At 41.3% G+C, this 18,950-nt stretch overlaps 1 protein-coding gene across 2 annotated transcripts in view; it reads right to left on the reverse strand.

Annotated features, from left to right (window-relative positions):
• The window catches only part of MSRA (methionine sulfoxide reductase A), a 521,222-nt gene that overhangs the window by 43,078 nt on the left and 459,194 nt on the right, over positions 1–18,950 (reverse strand). The gene's annotated exons all lie outside the window — the stretch shown is intronic.

The following is an 18,950-nucleotide window of genomic DNA, read 5'->3' on the forward strand; positions in this document are numbered from 1 at the left end:
ATCCATGCCCTGGTTTTCAGAAACTTTGTATAATGCACATAGCTCTTCCCCGGCAGATTAGCCCAGCCAATGGAAGCAGGAGAGGCAACCCTTTAGCCAAATGCCAGGAGAGAAAAGTGTGTCATGACTGGCTCTCCTCAAAAAGAAGGTGAGCTATGCAATCCTCCTTTCCCAGGCCCCTGCTGAAGCTTAGGCATGATTAGCTATTTCAGAAGAGATGAAACTACCTAGACATTTTGAACTCAGTGACCAATGTCCTCTTAGGACATTAGATCTGGAAGGAACCTTACAGATCATCTAGTCCAATGCTTTTACTAGACAGTGGAGGGAACCTAGGCCTCCACAGGTGGAGAAATTTCTCCAAGGTCACAGGTAACACATATTTGAATCTCAATATTCTGACCTTACATCCTAGGCTCTTTGTATGGCCCTAGCTTACTTCACTGATGACAGGGAACAGAGCTCATTGAGTACCAGAATGCCTTGAGGGGGCAGCAAGGGCCACTGGACCTTCCAGACAATGTTCACAGCTCCCAGTGATGGAAAAGTTGGTAAATACATGTAATTCTAAACACACTGGTGACATTCAACATGCTGCTAAGAAAGAAAGGGAGACCAGGAAAGAAAGTTGTGTCTGTCCACGAGCAAACGTTTGCTAGCCCCACAATCTGTTAGCCAAATGGTGAAGGGCCTCAACTGAGGCTTGGGGAGGGGAGGGAGGGAAGGAAGGAAAGTGGGGGAGAGGTGAGGAAGGAAGGTAGGAAAATATCTCTCTGGCTTCACCTGAAACCAAAAGCTGAAAGTTTGGGTACATGTTTGTATACACATCAGTATGTGTGATAAGAAGACTGCCTTATAGCAAAACCTGCCAATAACACCCATTTTGGTCACCATCTGCTACCGAAGAGAGAAAGCACCTGTCAGGAGCAGCTGCTGACTGCAGAGGGAAGGTAAGAGACAAATCAGCCTCACTTTGGAGTTGGCCTGCTGCAAGGTAGCACATGGCCCAGACCAACGGGAATGCCAACTGCTCCCTTTTAAGCTCAGCCTAATTAGGAGGTGGACAGTGTGGAGAAATCTCAGCATTGTTCATTTATTTCATCACAGGAAGTCCAGAAGGAAAACCGTCCTTCCTTAAGGCCTCTGTCCCATACCTTGCATCAGACTGAACAACTTAATTTCTGGAGCACAGAAGAGACCTCAGCACTTCAAGGATTGCTGGAGTTTTAAGAAGAGATAACTCCCAGAAGTGAATTCTTGTTCAGGTATGGGTGGGGCTAGATGGGTGGCCTCTGAGGTCCCTCCCAGCTCTGAGATTCTGTGATGCTGAGACCAGGCAAGGCTTAAGAGTTCCAGTCTCTTCTCACTACACAGAGAGAGGTGACCTCCTTATCCTTCTGCACATGGCATATGATTTTTCCATGGTGTGTTGCCATGGTTTAGCAAGCCTTAACAGAATGGGTTTGTTTGCTGTTTTAAGATTAGGAATAATGGGACTGGATTTGGGGTATGCATGTATGTGTGTGAAGAATTCCAAAGCCTATAAAAAAACAGAATTTCAAAAGAAAGCTTTTTCATGCTATTTATTTCAAACATTCAATATTGTAAAAATATCTTTATGATCAATGCTTTTTATTTTTCTAAAAAAATTTAAAGTTGTATGTTCTGGCTGTCCTAACTCCAAATCAATGAACCTATGAAGCCATGATTGTATACTATACCAAGGGTTCTTAACTTAGGGTCTATAGACTCTCAAGGCTTCCATAGATAGATTTCAGGGGGGAGGTCTGTAAATTTGAATGGGAGAAAAACTACATCTTTATTTTCACTAACCTCTAACTGAAATTTAGCATTTCCTTCAGTTATGACTTTAGGCAATAAACATTATTCGGAGAAGGGATTCATAGACAGAGGAACTAGACCCTTTAAGGGTTTGTGAGTTGATTGGCATGTGTTTCTTCCCTTGCCCCAGAATGCAACCCTGATAGCATTCTTTCAGAGTTGCTGTGGCTGAAAAATTTATTACCCCACAGCTGATCTGGTTATGAGCTTCTCCAAACTTAGGCTGACTAGTCATCAGACAGATATACAGTCTTTTACTAGATTTGTATTCAAAACTCTTTTCAGCTTGGCAGGACCCGCCAGGGCTAAGTTCCATTGGCCCAGCCCTTGAAAACTCAGGGTCACTTCCACACCATAATGAGGCAAAACAGAATAAGGGCTTCAGGTGAGAACTTCACGGACTGTATAGAAGATCTAAACAATAACTATGCTCACTTGCCTGGGACATCCCATATTTGTTGTTATTATTCAGTTGTTTTCAGTTACGTCTGACTCTTCATGACTCCTTTTGGGGTTTTCTTGGCAAAGACAATGGAGTAGTTTGCCATTTCCTTCTCTAATTCATTTTACAGAAGAGAAAACTGAGGCAAACAGGATTAAGTATCTTGACCAGGGTCTCACAGCTACTAAGTATTTGAGGCTGGATGTGAACTCAGGTCTTCCTGGCTCCAGGCCCGGCACTTTATCCACTGTGCCACCTAGATGCCCCTAGTAATTTCTTTACTGGTCAAACTGAATGACAAATTAGCACAGTACAGTCAAAAGGACATGAGTGTGTTAGTCAGGAGACCCAAGTCCTGTTTCTAGCTCTTCAATTAACTCTCTGGGTGACCATGGGCAAGTCACTCCAAATCCCTGGGCCTCAGTTTCTTCATCTGTTAAATGAGTTGAATAGACTAGATTATCTCCAAGGTCCCTTCCAGCTCTAACATTCCATGGTTCTCTGAAGACTGGTGTATACAGTGCAGGAGAGGGTCACAGGATCTAGAATTCCCCACACTCCCAGCTCCTTGCTTGAATAGGGTCTCTTCACACTTGCTTTCAAGGAGACCTGCTACCAGACTGTTCTACAGTTGCTTTCCCATCAGCCAAGCTGGAATACTACAGCCTGGTTCACCCTAAGAGTTGTGCCTGGGCACCGGCACAGAAGTGACAAGGCAAGGCGAATCAGTAGATTTTTCTTTGAGGGACTGCACCCTTTTGAAATGAAGAAATGCATTCCCACCTTGGGGGATGCTCTACATACGAGGTCCTCTAATCCTATTATAAATTAAGCTGCTTAACTATTCCTTAAGTCTGGATGTTCTAACCTGGACATCCTGGCCTTGGAAAAGGACAGAGAAACAAATCAACATAATGATACCACAGGCAGACTACACCAGGAGGAGGGAGTTGTGGCTTGACTCCTCGCCCTGCCACAAACTCACTGAGTGGCCTTCCTATATTTATGTGAGCTGCACTGCACCCCCCTGTAAAATGAGAGGGCTGACCTAACGTAGAGGATCTTTAAGGGCCCTTCCAACTTGAACATCCCATCAGTTGTTAAGAGAGGAGAAGCATTAACAGAGGCTTCTTTCTGATGACAGACAGACAGACAGATAGATAGATAGAAAAGGTTCTTTGAAAGAGCAGATGAGTGGGTATGCCATTGAGAAAGATCTGGATGAGAAATTATTTCAAACCTCAAACCTTTAAATGCCAAGGAAATCATCTCAGTCCATCACCATGCCAAAGAGATTTCACAGCTATGAGGCACTTTCAGGGATTGGGGTACTGGTCATAAGACAAGTCTTCAGGGCAAATTCTGCCAGGAAAATAATGCCATGCTAACATTTAAAAAACTGTCTGTAATTCTGTAGATATCCCAGAAGAATTTTCTTAGTCATTGAGCCTCTCATCTCTCCCATGGTTCAACAGAAAGAAATAAGTATTTGTTAGAAATGTTAGAGCTTCTTTTATATGTCTAGCCACTTAACATACAACAAACAAATAAATAAATAAATAAACAGATGAATAACTCAGAGGGAGGCCTGAGGGGAGGGAGGTGGGGAGACTGTGGGTATTGATTGGGTGACTGCATGAATAGTTTTCTTCCTGAGGTTTGGTACTTATATCAAGGACATAGAACATGGAAAGTAAAAGCAGGGACAACTGGTCGCTTTAATTAATTTCATTTGCTATTGGGCCCATTAAGTAAAGGGCAAGGAGAGTGAATTGAGAGGCAATTAGTGCTTGCAATGAGTTGATGCCAGTCTGGGAGATCAAAGTCTGAGGCTGAGTACCTGAATGTAAGTGAATAGCATTAAATAGGATTGTATCAACAAATAAACAGCTCTAAAGAAAGCTTGGAGGATCTTGAACCCACTTTGAAAGGCTCATGAAGATCTGTAGGAACATTTGTGAAAAGTCAACTTCAGATCTGAGCTCTTGTGGAAAAGGGGCTCTATGTTTGGGGCTTCCATTCACTAACATCAGTCATCGACTCCCTCAGAGCCTCCTGGAGGTAACAAAGAGTCTGGCAATGTCTTGGTTCCCAAAGGCATCAGTATTTCTCGGTGTATCCACACAAAGCTTCTGGAAACACTTAGAGGGATGCCCAGGATGGGAGGGGGGGGGTTGATATGTCCTGTTCTGAAAGATAAGTGGCTGCCACATTGAGAGGGGATTTCAAGGCCTATAAAACACATTCACTAGGCAGCCTATTACATGAGAAAGAAGTGGAAGACAAGAGACTTAGGTTCTAGGTCCAGCTCTGCCACTAAGGTACTATGTGTCATCTTGGCTAAAACACTCCATCGGACCCCAGGTACCTTGTCTATAAAATGCTGGGGTTGCTATTGGGCTGTTTCAAAGGTCCCTTCTAGCTTTAATATTCTATAATTCCATTTCAAAACATTAAAGAGTTGAAAGGACGCATTTCACTCCAAACTTGGATATTTCTTTTATTTAGCAATTCTGAAAACTCTCAGCCTGGCTACATTTATGGCTCATCTTAAATCTCCTGGGCTCAGATTTCAGGTGACAGAAATTCTTCTGTTTGTCTTGGAGTTCAAAGACTCTATATTTGGATTTGGGGCCAGGAATTGAATTTCCTTCCCTAAAATTATCCTTTGTCTAGATAAGACCATAAAAGAGAAGTCAATCCACTTTTCATATTATAATTATGGTGATTAGGATTCAGTTCAAGTTCTTAAAGAAACAGCATTTCTTAAACACTGATTTTATGCATAGAACACCGTGCTAGGTGCTGAGGAAGATATAAAATGTAGGTAACATATAGTCCTGGATGCCATGCATCATGAAAGATAAGCTACATACACAGCAGCTATAATTTAATTCAACTCAATTCATCAAACATTTATTATATAATTGTTATATGCAAGACACTTGGGTGAAGTGCTAGGAAAACAAAGACAAAAACAGTCAATGGTCTCTGCCCTCAAGGAGTCTGCCATCTCCTGGTGGACCAAGCATGTACCAAGATGAGCAAATATGAGAAAATATTAAGAGATAGAGGAGTTTAACAACTGCAGGAGTTAGGAGAGACTTCCACCCAGCTGAACCGTGAAGGAAGCTAGGGAGTCTAGCATCTGAGGAGGTAAGAAGGGCATGTATGCTACAAATGGAAGACTTTGTGAAAAGGCACAGAGATGGGCTGTGAGATAGCAAGTTTGGTGAAATGCTAGGAGGCCAGTTTAGCTAGATTATATAGCGCTTTACAGGGAGTATGAACTAATTCTGAAAAGGAAAGTAGGAAGCAAATTGTATAGTGCTTTAAATTATAGGCAAAGGAATTTTCATTTTAACCTAGAAGCAATAGGTAGGGGAAAGAAGGAGATACACAGGGAAAAGAGATGTTGTGAAGGTAGAAACAAGAAGCTTTAAGCAATGGATTGGATATGTGAGATGAGAGTTATGAGCCAAGGATGACACTGAAGTTGCTGCTTTGGGGGACTGTGAGGTTGCTGGTGTCTTCAGCAGTCAGAGGAGAGCTTAGAAGAGAGGAGAAAAAAAAAAGAAAAGAGGAGGATTCGGGTGGAAAGATGATGAGTTCTGTTTTGAAGACTGAGCTTGAGATGCATATAGGATAACCAGATGAGGTGTCTAGGAGGCAGCCATGGATGCAAGACTGAAACACAACAGAGGTACTTTGTTGTTGTTCAGTCATTTCAGATCAGCATGGAGATCATAACTGGACTCACAGCAACTGGTAAGAAGTGAAATACTATACAGGGAAAAAAGAAATGGGCCTGAGGCTTAGGACAAAACCTTGGGGCAGTACTCATAGCTGGTGGTTGTGACATTGATGAAGATTAATTAAAGGAGACCATGAAGGAACAATTAGACAAATAAGGGAACCAGCAAAGGGTAGTGTCATGGAAATCTAGAAAAGAGAGACTATTTAGGAGGAGTGACAGTGTCAAAGGTTGGTGAGACTTCCTGAAGGATGAAGATTGAGAAAAGACCATTAGATTCAGGCTGCTATGGAGCAGTGAGATATTTGTAACAGTTGGTAATTGTGGAGAGGGTGGTTTCAGCTGAATGATGAGGTCAGAGACAGATTGAAGATGGTTTAGGAGAAAGTGAGAGAAGAGAAAATGAAGGCACTGAGTATACGTTGTTCTCAAGGAATTTAGCTGAGAAGGGAACAGGAAGATAAGGATTCTAGGATCAAGTGTGGATTTTTTAAAGGACAGGGAAGATGTGGGCTTTCTTTTATAGGTATTAGAGAAGCAGACAGACTATATGGAGACAAGAATGAAGGGATAATGAGGGAAAACATTTGAATGATGTGAAATGTAGAGTAAGGGGAAAGGATAAGCTCTCTGAGAACGACCTCAAAATTTTCGGTGAAGGATTGAGACTAATGTCCTTACCTGAGAGGAAGGGGCTGTGAGAGGCTTAGGAAGAGATGAAAAGGTTTGGAACAGCTGCCGTGCAGAGAAGGATACTGAATTCATTAGGGAAGAGTACTCAGAAAATGCAACATCATGAATGCCAAAGGAGGATGTGGTCAACAGTGTCAAAAGCTGTAGAGAAGTCATTTAGGGTAAAGATTAGACAGCTATAGGATTTGGAAGTTAAGACATTTTAGGTAACAGAGCAGTTTTGGCTGAGTCATGGCCACAAAAGAAGACAGATTGTAAAGAACTGAGAAATGACTATGAGGTAAGAAAATAGAGATAATGAGCATAGATGACTAGGAGTTTGGCTCTGAAAAGGAGATTAGATATAGCATGATATCTTGATAATATCAGTGTCAAATAAAGAGTTTTTAAGAATTCAGGAGATTTGCGTATGTTTGTAAGAAAGAGGGAAGGAGAGAATAAATAAGAGAGAATGAAGATGAGTGAAAGAAAGCTAATAATCAGGAAACAAATTCCCAGAGGATAGAAATCAAGGACACAAGGTACTCTTGACAAGGAGGAAGGCACCTCTTTCTCTCAGTATGGTGGACAGCACAAGGATGGTGTAGATGGGCCTTATTTTCTCAATAAAAAGATAAGTTCCTCAGATAAGAGAGGAGAGAGTGGTATTGGTGGATGGATGAGAGAAGAGTCTTGAATACTTGCTTAGAGAATCACACTGAAAAGAATGAAAAGGCTGCTATGCAGCAGTGAGATGTGGTAACGGATCCAGTCGGTATAGTTGCAAAAATGTAGATCATGGAGGAAATATAGGTTTGGTATTTTTCAGGCAGTCAGGCAGTCAACAAGCCTGTATTAAGCACTTACTATATACCAGGCATTATACTACACACTGGGGATACAAAGAAAGGAAACCCCCTCTCCCCTCCAAAAAAAAAAATCTTATCCCTACTCTCAAGGAGCTTAGAGTATAACAGAGGAGACAAAATGCAAATAACTACATACAAACAAGAACTATAAAGGACAAATTGGAGATAAGCCATAGAGGGGAAGATATCAGAATTAAAGGGGATCAGAAAAGCTTCTTGCAGAAGGTGGGATTTTTAGCTGAGACTTGAAGGAAGTCAGGGAAGTTAGGAGATGGAGGTCAGGAGGGAGAAAGTTTCAGGCATGGAACTTTTGTCTTAGGGGTATAAGGATATGACAAGGAAACAAGAAATTAAAGGAAAGGGAATGGTGTATACTGAATTTGGTCAACCACAGTGTCAAGAACGTGGAAAGAGAAAAGTGAAATCACAGTAAGTGTAAGGGTAAAGGACTGGATGATAGAGCAGGGCTGATGAACCAGAGATGGACATGAGGATGAAGAATAGGTTTAGGAGGAGTGAATAAGTGAGAAGAGGAGGTAGGATACGATGCTATGGTGAGAGAAAATCCAGAGTTCAAGATCATGGGGAAAGAATAGTTCTGGGTAACAACAATATACTAGGTATAACCTTTCCTACAGTTGGCTGAGGGAAAATAAAATTATAGGTCATAAGTGTTGAGGAGTTCGATGAACTGGGAGTTTAGTGGGTTTAAAAACACATCAATGTATATAGTGATGTTTCTAAATACGAAGGCAGGGATTGTTGCTGAAAGGAAGACTTTGAGCCTTGTATTAAACTCCTTGAAAAAAGAGGCAGAATGACCTGGAGGTCAGGACATAACTAGGACAAATATCTGGACTGTGTGTCAAAGGTGGATGGAGTGAAACTTCAAAAGAAGAGGAGTTGTTGAGTAATGGTGGTCAGGGAATGATTTGGGAGTGACACTAATGAGCATGTAATGAGACTGACTACTCTTCCTCCTGGCCAGTGTGTTATGGAAGGAGACCCCAACAGTGAAGAGAGTGGCCAGGGGTAAAATATTTTAGAAGTTAGATTTCCATGAGTGCAAAGACATAGAAAGAAAATAAGAGAAAAAAGCCTAAGATGAAGGAAGGTTTTTTAAAGATGGATGAGAATTCCACAGGGCCCATTAGAAAGGCTATTAACTGCTGTGAAACCACATTGGGGGAAAGAGAAGGTTCAAAGAAGAAAAAAGACAGCTGTTTGCAGTAGGTGGGATAATGATAAACAACAACAAAGAGAAGAACACAACCAAGTTGATAAACCTTCCCAAAAGAAAGTGCAAAACAAACATAACTAATAGTAAGTTGATAGACACGGTAAGTATGGAGATAGGAAGAAGGCATCTAATTTCTCTTGATAAAATCCTCAAGGAGTGAAAGAATTGGAAGATGGGATGGTGGTCAGCTAGAAGTGGAATGCCCAACAAGTAAGAAGGAGAGATTGCATAAGAACTGGGACTTAGTGAAGAGCATTACCCAGAAAGGAAGAGAACTCTTATCTGCAGGACCTGTAGTGGAAAAGAATCTGAACTCTGCCTCCCCTTAGTGAATTAGCCTGAAAAAAGAGAGCTTCACTTCCAGGCAAGGGGGATTCACTGCTTCAATGGTCAGCCCATTCCATTCACTGTCAGCTTTAATTGTGAGAAAAGGCTTCTTCTTGAGGACATTTGCTTCCTTTTACCCACAAATATTCTAGTTCTGTCCTCTGGAGCCTCAGAGAAGGCTAATCTCTTTAGGGATCCTTTAATTTCCAGGCTCTCAGAAACGAAATTTCAGCAAAATTCTATAAAAGTCCATTTTTGAAAAATAAGCATTTAATAATCACCAGTGCCTGGCACAGGCAGCTAGGTGGTTCAGTGGATAGAGTACCAGGCCTGGAGTTAGAAAAATTCATCCTGCTGAGTTCAAATCTGACCCTAGACATTTGCTAGCTATGTGACCCTGGGCAAGTCACTCAATCCTGTTTGCCTTAATTTCCTCATGTATAAAATGAGCTGGAGAAGGAAATGGCCAACCACTCCAGTATCTTTGCCAAGAAAACTCCAAATGGGATCACAAAGAGTTGCACACTGAAACAATAACACCACCACCACCACCATCAGTGCCTCTTTAGCACTTAGCACTGGGAATGCCGATACAGGGAAACAGAAAAACCAGCCCTGCTTTCAAGATTACATTCTTATGGGAGAAGACAACACATAAAGGAAGTTGAAAGAGGGAGTGAGTGACATCCACATCGGGGTATGGTGGAGAAAGAAGTCCAGGAGTAAGGAGCAGAGCCCAGAGAGCAAGGAAGGAGTAGACATGCATGGGTATTCTCCTTGGGTATTCTGGAAGACATAGCTTAATTAAAGGAAGGAGCTATAGGAACAGAGTGACCTGTCAGGTTGAAAGACAAAACTGTCTACAAACCTCTTCTCTCTGACTATATCACAGCACCATCCCCAGATCACCTGGGTAGAAGGATTGCTCCGGACGTCTCTGGACTATCTAACCTAACTTTCTACATTCATCAAACAAACTGCATAACTGTAAAGTTTCCCCTTTGCTGTGTGCTATACGCACCCAAATCCAAGAACCAAATCTGATCATGGCCTGCTATTCATATGACTTACCTGCCTCTGATATTCCTGATCTCAATCCATAGCCCCCTCCTTATGAATGACTTGTGATTGTGACAACATTCCATTCCTGTTCTCTGGTTTATGCACGATAAATAACTAGCCCATATCCCAAAACTCCTGACCTGATTCAGTCAGAAAAACAATTACTGTAGTACTTGATTAAATAGGTCACGCTGGCTCATCGTTTGAATGGAATTTATTGTCATTTGTCATCTCTCATATCCTTAGTATCACAAAGTGCTTTATAAAGTAACTGATACTAATTTCCAAAGCAATGGGACAAAGAGAGAACTCCAAGTGCATTATTCTGGGCTGTATTATTTTTGAGGGGGGATACTCTATAGTGATAGGAAGGAATGGGTGAAGGGGGAGGGGGAGAGGGAGTTGCATTCACTAGTGTCAGTAAAGGATTGATGGCTTTTATGAAAATACAAAATGTATTTTCTAGGGCACTGAAGAGTGCTGACTTTCAAATCCACAGATTTATAGTATCAACCGAGGTTTCTCTGTAGTGAAAACATAGGCTTTTCTTTTTTTTAATTTTGAAAGATCAATAAGGAAAAGTGATCATGAGGAGGAAGACTGAGAGACTGATAAAATATTCAAATGTTACTGTAAATGAGGAAGGTAAAGAGGCCGGCAACTACTAAGCCCCTTTCAACCCACTGGAAACTTAGACTATGCCACACTTCATGTCTTTTATCTTTCCCTCTGTCCAGAGAACTTCCCATGGGTTGCCAAGTAGTCAACTGGCTGCCAAGGAAGCAGGAGCCTAGCTTATTGCTACCTCTCCTCTCTTCTCCCCTGGCTGTGGATGAGATTGGCAGCCCTTGGGCTGAGCTCCGAACCTTCCTTCCCTTCTGGCAGCCCAGACCTGCTCGAAGCCTCCATCCCCACCAGACTTTCTTGCTGTCCTGGATTGACCAGTCAGCTAGTCATCTAGCATTTATTGCCAGGCACTATACTAAGTACTGGGGAAAGGTAAAAACAAACAAACAAACAACTAGTCCCTTCTCACAAGGAGCTCATAGTCCATTGCAAGAAAACTCACAAACAAGTATTTACAAACAAGATATACATATAAAGGATAAATCAGGAACAGTCTTAGAGGGAAGGCATTAAGATTAAGGAAGACCAGAAAAGGCTTCTTGCAAAAAGGTGGGACTTTTAGCAGAGAATATAACCTAAAGATAAGTGAAGTGGCTTTGCTGCCTTCTTCTTCTCCATCTCCATTCTCAACCCCGCCCCCCTTTTCCCAGGCAGGCTCTACTGAGTTTAGGAGGAACAGCCATTGTAATCTTCTCTACTTGAATAATTAGGAATATTACTAAGGATTCAATTTAGTCATTCTTGATAATGTAGTTTATTAATATTAAATTAATACTAAAATTAATTAATTATTAATAATAAGATATGCTGATGATCACCATTAAATACCTTGGACTCTAGAGCAAACCTGTGCAATTTGTTGTGGAATTCAGTTTCGTCGGTACATTACGATCAAAAATGAAAAATCCCAGGAGTCCTGGCATGCCAAAAGCTCTGGAATTTCAGCAAATTTAATAGCTGCTGGAAGCTGGAGGGTATCTCCTGTTCTGACAGTCAAAGATGGTGATAGGGAATGAACAGGTGATTTCCTCCAGGAACTCTCAGGTGAGAAAACTCTGTTCCCAGTGCAGGTCGGCACCTTCTCTGTAACTAACAGTGTCAGAGCCGCCTAGAGCACTGAGGAACAAAGTGGCATGCACAGGGGCACAGAGCTGGCACGCGTCAGAGGCAGCACTTGAAAGAAATCAATCTCCCTAGCTTCAAGACCAGGTCTTTATCCACTATTTCACAGTTGCCTCAAGCATTACTTAAGGCAAAGACTACCTCTTAATTTCCTTTGAGTTCAAATGTGGCCTTGGAAATTTACTAACAGTGTCACCCAGAGAAAGTCACTTGGTCTCCTTCTGCCTCAGTTTCTCCTCAATTGTAAAACGAAGATAACATCACTTGCTTCCCAGGATTGTTGAGAAGACCAAGTGAGATAGTGGTTGTGAAGTCAGAACAGTGCCTGGCGCACGGCAAGCACTATATGAATGCTCATTCCCCTCCCCTTTGAATCCCCCTCAGCATTTAGCAATGTTTGTTGTTCAGGTGTTTTCAGTTGCATCTGACTCTTCATGACCCCATCTGGGTTTTTTTTGCAGAGATATTGGAGTGGTTAACCATTTCCTTTTCCAGCTCATTTTACAGATGAGAAAACTGAGGCAAAGAGGGTTAAGTGATTTGCTCAGTCACACAGCTAGTAAATATCTGAGGCCAGATTTGAACTCACAGAGATGAATCTTCCTGACTTTCCTGAGCCCGATGCTCTATTGTGCCACCTACCTGCCCTTATTTGGCAATGTACCTTACAAATAATAGGTGTTTAATAAATATTGTTGACTTGAATTTCCCTTTTGCTGAAAACATCAGGTTGATATCCTGCTAAGAGTCAAGAAATACCTTTTAGATAATATGCTCATTGGCAAGCCTTCTAATAAGAGCTTTGGAGTCAAGTCTGAAAATTCCATTAAGAGAAAGTTAAATGAAAAAATAATAGAGTGAAAACACCCACAAACTCTTCTAAGCAACAACATCCAGCCAAGGCCTGGCCTGTCCTCTACAGATACCTAACTGGCTATTTCTAGGTGGTGAAGAGAACCATCTAAGTGCTAGAAATGAGGACGGCCAATCTTACTGAGTCTTCTTCCCAAAATGCCTGGCCAGGAGACAGAGATTACCAGAAAGCCAGGCATAGCCTCTGCTGCATTTGTACTTCACATCAGAGCAGCAGGGAATTTCAGAGCTGGAAGGACCTCAGAGATCATCTAGTCAAAGCTCGTCATTTAATAAAAGAGGCAACCAGCTTGGAAAAGTGGTCAGTTATCTAGGGCCGTACAAGTGGTTTGGGGGCAGAAGGAAGTGGTTCCAAGTTCCAGGTTCTTGGATCCCCAGTACTCTTTTCCTCATATGGTATTTTGGATTAAGCTGAAGCTTTCCAAAGCTGTGGCTGTGCTCTGCCTCATTAATTTAGATTTATTAAGGTTTAGGCCAGTCTGAGACAGTGAAGACAGGGAACTAAAAGATTTAAGAAAACAAGATATGATATGTCTGTTAGATTTTTTTCCTCCAAGTATCAATGGTACTATAAAAAAAAACTAAAAAGAAAGGGATATTAGGAATGCTTTATTGAACAAATGAAACCTATCTGTAGTTAATATATTAAACACAAGGATTCAAATATCCTGCTAAAAAATACTTGAGGTTCTAGAACAGTTAAGGCAGGATGTCAGCCGCACCTGAGGTACACATTTTTCCCCTCTGAAAAAAACACATAGAAAAAAGACAAAGTGGGAGCACAGTCCCCAGGCCACATACTCTTTGCAGTCATTCAAGTCAAGTTAAGTGTGGTATCCAGGGAAGTCCAGGAAAGGTAGCAAGAACCTTGGAACTCCTTCATGATATGGGAAAAATATTGGACTCAGAAGATCAGGGTTCAAGTCTAAGCTCTGACACTGTGTAATGATGGGCAGGTCACTGAACTTCACATACAATAAGCATGTATATGTGTATGTATGCATGTGTATATATGCATATGCATACACACACACATATACATACATATGCACACATACACAAATATATTTAAAACCCTGACCCAGGAGTGAGAAGACCTATGTTGGTTCTCATTTTAAACTAGAAGGTTTCAAGTTGTTTTCTGAATAGTAATTCGGAAAAGAATCCCTCTGAGAAGGTACTTACTGTCCTCCCCTGACAGATGGGACAAGGTAAACCCCATCCGAAAAGCATAAAAGAATGTGGAGATTTGGCAACTAGCCTGATAATCTGATCAAAGTCAACAGCAAATACTGCTAATTTAGGACTCGAAGTTGATTTTGGAACCAAAGTTATCCAATTTGGTTGGCTGAATTGATTATAGCAATTATCCAGATACTTCTTTGTATGTATAAATGTATGTATATACATATATACATATGTATGTATGTATGTATGTATGTATGTATTGTATGTACTTCTTTGTATGTAGTAGAATGTAAGTTCCTTAAGGGCAGGGATAGTTTCATTTTTGTCTTTGCATCACCATCCCTTAGCAAAGTGCTTTATGCAGAGTAGGTGCTAAATAAATGTTTACTGAATTGAACTAAATTGAGTTTTATAAGGGGGATACAGAAATTGTATGGCCAATGAAGTGAATGTGTGCAAATCTATTTCTTTTCAAGTGTCTCTCACACAATCAATCAATCAATAAACAATTATTAAGCATCTACTATGTGCCAGGCACTGTGCTAAGTGCTAGGGATACAAAAAGAGGCAAAAGTCAGTCCCTGTTCTGGAGGAGCTTAACATCTAATGGGAGAAACAAATAAACAAATGCATACAAACAAGCTATATTCAGGATGAATAGGAAATAATTAATGGAGGGAAGGCATTGGAATTAAAAGGGGTTAGGGAAGGTTTCCTGTAGAAGATGGAATTTTAGTTGGGACTTAAAGGAAGCCAGGGAAGCAGTAGGCCGGAATGAGGAGGGAAAGTATTCCAGGCCTGGGGGAAAGCCAGAGAAATGCCCAGAGTACTCAGAGCCAAAGGATGGAGTGTCTTGTTCATGGAGTCAGGAGGCCAATGTCACAGGACTAAAGAATATATGGTGGGGTGTAAGGTATAAGAAAACTGGAAAGGTAGGAAAGGGATAGTTTATAAAGAGTTTTGAATGCCAAACAGCGAATTTTGTGTTTGATCTTGGAAGCAATAGGAAGCCACTGGAGTTTACTGAGTAGGAAGGTGACATATTTGGAGCTGAGCTTTAGGAAAATCACTTTAGTATTTGAATGAAGAATGGACTGAAGTGGGGAGGGACTTGAGGCAGGCAGATCCACCACTAGGCTGTTGTAATAGTTCATGCATGAGATGATGAAGCCCTGCATCAGAGTGGTGGCAGTGTCCGAGGAGAGAAAAGGGCAGAGTTGAGAGATACTGTAAAGGTGAAATTGACAGGCCTTGGCAACAATTTGGATATGATGAGGGAGAGATAGTGAACACATGAGGATGATTCTTAGGTTGTGAACCTGATGGACTGGAAGGAAGGTGTTCCCCTCAATGGTAATAGGGAAAATGAGGGGGAAGGTCTGGGGAGAAAGATAATAAATAATGTTTTGGACATGTTGAGTTTAAGATGTCTGAAAAGCAGTTAGAGATGTGAGATTAGAGTTTAGCAGAGAGGATGGGGTAGGATACTCAGATGTGAGAATCATCAGCACAGAGATGGTAATTAAATCCATGGGAGTTGATGAGATCACCAAGTGAAGGAGTAGAGAGGAATAAGAGAAGATGGCCCAGGACAGAACCCTATGGGACACTTATGATTAGAAGACACGAGGTGGATGAGGATTCAGTAAACAAGACTGAGAAAATGCCATCAGGAGGAAGAAGCAAGAGAGAGTGGTATCCCCAAAACCTAAAGACAAGAGAGCATTATGGAGGAGTTGGTAATCCACTGTCAAAGGCTACAGAGAAGTTGAAGAGAATGAGAACTGAAAAAAGCTTTGGATTTGGCAACTAAGCAATCACTGGTAACTTTGGAGAGAGCAGTTTTGTTGGAACAACATGTCTGAAGCTGAACTGTCAAGGGTTAAGAAGAGAATGAGAGGAGAGAAAGTGGAGGCATCTAGGGCATATGGCCTTTTTGAGAAGTTTAACCACAAAGAGTTAAAAGAGATACAGGATGATAGTTATCAGGAACATAAGGATTAGGCGAAGGTTGTTATAAGAATGGGGGAGAAACTAGCATGTCTGTAGGGAGTATAGAATGAGTCAGTAGAGAGGGAGAAGTTGGAAATAAGTGACAGAGTGGGGATGACAGAGGGGGCAAATCTGTTGCAGGAGTCAGGAAGAAATGAGATCACTTGAGCAAGTAGGGGAGTTTGCCTTGGTAAGGAGTAAGGCCATCTCATTACATGAGACAGGGGTGAAGGAGGAGATAGTAGCAGAAGGCAGATAAGTGATATGAGATAAGGAAGAGGGGAGAAGAGGGAGCTCACATGGAACTGTCTCAGGTTTTTCTTTACAATATAAGGCAAGGTTGTCAGTTGACAGCACGGGGTGAGGGAAAGCTATGGAAGCTTTGAGGAGGGATGAAAATGTTTGGGAAGGCCACTGTGGAGAATGGGATAGAGAGCTGATAAGGAAAATATAAGTAGGATTGCCTAGAAGCAGTAAAGGCCCAACTGAGGTTGTGCAACATAAATTTGTAGTGGATGCGTTCAGAACAGTTGTGTGCTTTTTCTCTCCCTTCATCCAGCATCACGTGTAGAGGAGCAAAGATGATAGATGGTGGAAGTCATCCAATATTGAGCTTCATTAGGGTGCAAGTGGCAATATAAGGGGGTTAGGGACTCCAGGTAATAGGACAGTGTAGTGTTGAATTGGCTCACCAAGGGGTCAAGATGGAGAGAATAGGAGATAGTGGTCAGTGCAGAGACATGGCCTGAGAGAGAGCTGAGAGTTTAAGGGATTCAAAGTCACTGTATGGATGAAGACTAGGGTTTTGTAAGGGAAGGCAGAGGGACAGTGAAATTAGAAACGACACAAGAAATTACAATAGCGACTATCATTTATAATTGTCATAGATGGACATCTAAAGCAAAATGAATAGTTTATTTTTAAATATTGAGAAATCTGTTCCAGTAAAGTTCTACTCTGATGCTCTCTGGGGTATGGAGGTAAAAGGTATGCCAGGGAGATTCAAGTTCTGGAAGTTCCCACTCACTTGGAAGACTTCACATGAGGGCCTGCTGATAGACTTTATGTCTTGTCTGAGGACCAGTGTAGCTAAGTTTGAGAAAGAAGCTTATCACTAGGCTGGTTGCCAGATTGTGAGTACCTCGGTCGTCGGCTCTCAGACCATCTACCAAGTTAGAGAAGTGGTGTGTATCAGGGGAGGTAATGCCTACACCAGCTGGATTTTAGATCCTTGAAATACAGTACTGAAGTACTAAAGAGGCACTGGGCAATTTCCTTTTACCTTTTACATTAGAACTGTATGATATCCTGTTTTCTGACTTAGGCTGCAGAACCAACCGGCAAGGTTTTTTGTTTTTTGGTTTTTTTTTAAAGAGAAATTGCATTACCACTTATATTAAAAGACTCTAATTAAATCTGATATTGGCATCACATGAAGAGAAGCTGTTATACTTCATCTGAGTCGTTCTGAGACAATATGTGGCCAATAAAACATGATGCTTCAGGACATGATTGAAAAAAGCCCAGTACATACAGGCTCTTCAAATGGTTATTCTTAAGCAGCTGACATGCAGCTAAAATTTGAGTCCAACTAATGCACTGTTGGTAGAATTGTGAACTGATCCAACCATTCTGGAGAGCAATTTGGAACCATTGCCAAAGGGATACAAAACCGTGCATACCCATTGATCCAGCAATACCACTGCTAGGTCTATATCCCAAAGACATCCCAAAAAAGGGGAGAAGGACCTATTTGTACAAAGATATTCATAGCAGCTCTTTTTGTGGTGGCCAAGAATTGGAAGTCAAAGGGATGCCCATTAATTGGGGAATGGCTAAACACTCTGTGGTATATGACTGAACAGAACCAGGAGAATGTTGCACACAATAACAGCAATATTGTTCGATGAAGAACTGTGAATGACTTGGCTATTCTCAGCAATACAATGATTCAAGACAATCCAAAGGACTAATAATGATTAATAATAATACTATCCACCTCCTGAGAAAGCACTGACATTGTCTGAATACAGACTGAAGCATAACATTTTTCACTTTTTTTCATTTTTTCCCCTTTTATTTAGGTCTTCTTGTACAAAATGACTAACATGGAAATGTTTCACATAATTGCACATGTATCTCATTGCTTACCTTCTCAGGGAGGGGGAAAGGGAGGGACAGAATTTAAATTAAAATGTTAAAAAATTAAGAAAAAAATGTGAGTCCATTCAGCTGACTGTGTGTGTGTGTGTGTGTGTGTGTGTGTGTGTCCAGGAAAATGGTGAGTATTTCAGTGAAAAATCATCCGAGCCTATTGAATCCACAGCCTGTTACCAAATGCAGCTCTTTGCTTTTAGAATCTGAAAGTACTGGGTCTCTGCAGACACATTCTTGAGTTTGTAAACAAGGTCACATTCAGCAAGAACTGAATCTTCTTTCAGTTCACCTCTAGAAAGGACTGCAATGTCCTTGCCTAAAGATCAAAAGCCAAATACCTACATTATCTCTGTTTCTTTTTTTGATGGAGGGAACTCAATACTGATGCATTCTATGACAGCATGTATCCTTTAATAATTTATACTCGAGGCTTTAAAGGAGCCTTCCCCCAAGGAATAAATTCATTCATTTATTTAAAATTTTTTTTTAAAAATTATCTACTATGGGGAGAAGTCTATACCCAGCACTGGGCAAAATAGAGATAAGATGTGTTCTCTGCTCTCCATTAGACCAAGTTCCTTGAGAGCAAAGATTGTATTTTGTTTTTGTTGTGGGCACTTAAAAATGTTTGTTCATTTAAGCTTATTAGAATGCAAAAGGAGTGAAGAGACATATGCACCAATAAAAGTCATCACAAATTGGAATAGTACAGGAACATTGAGGTAAAGCTGGAAGGAATGGTATAGGCCACCTGGCCCAAACACTTCATTTTACAGACAAGGA

Source organism: Phascolarctos cinereus, unplaced genomic scaffold, assembly GCF_003287225.1.
Source record: "Phascolarctos cinereus isolate Bilbo 61053 unplaced genomic scaffold, phaCin_HiC Scaffold_2;HRSCAF=192, whole genome shotgun sequence".
Lineage (NCBI taxonomy): Eukaryota > Metazoa > Chordata > Mammalia > Diprotodontia > Phascolarctidae > Phascolarctos > Phascolarctos cinereus.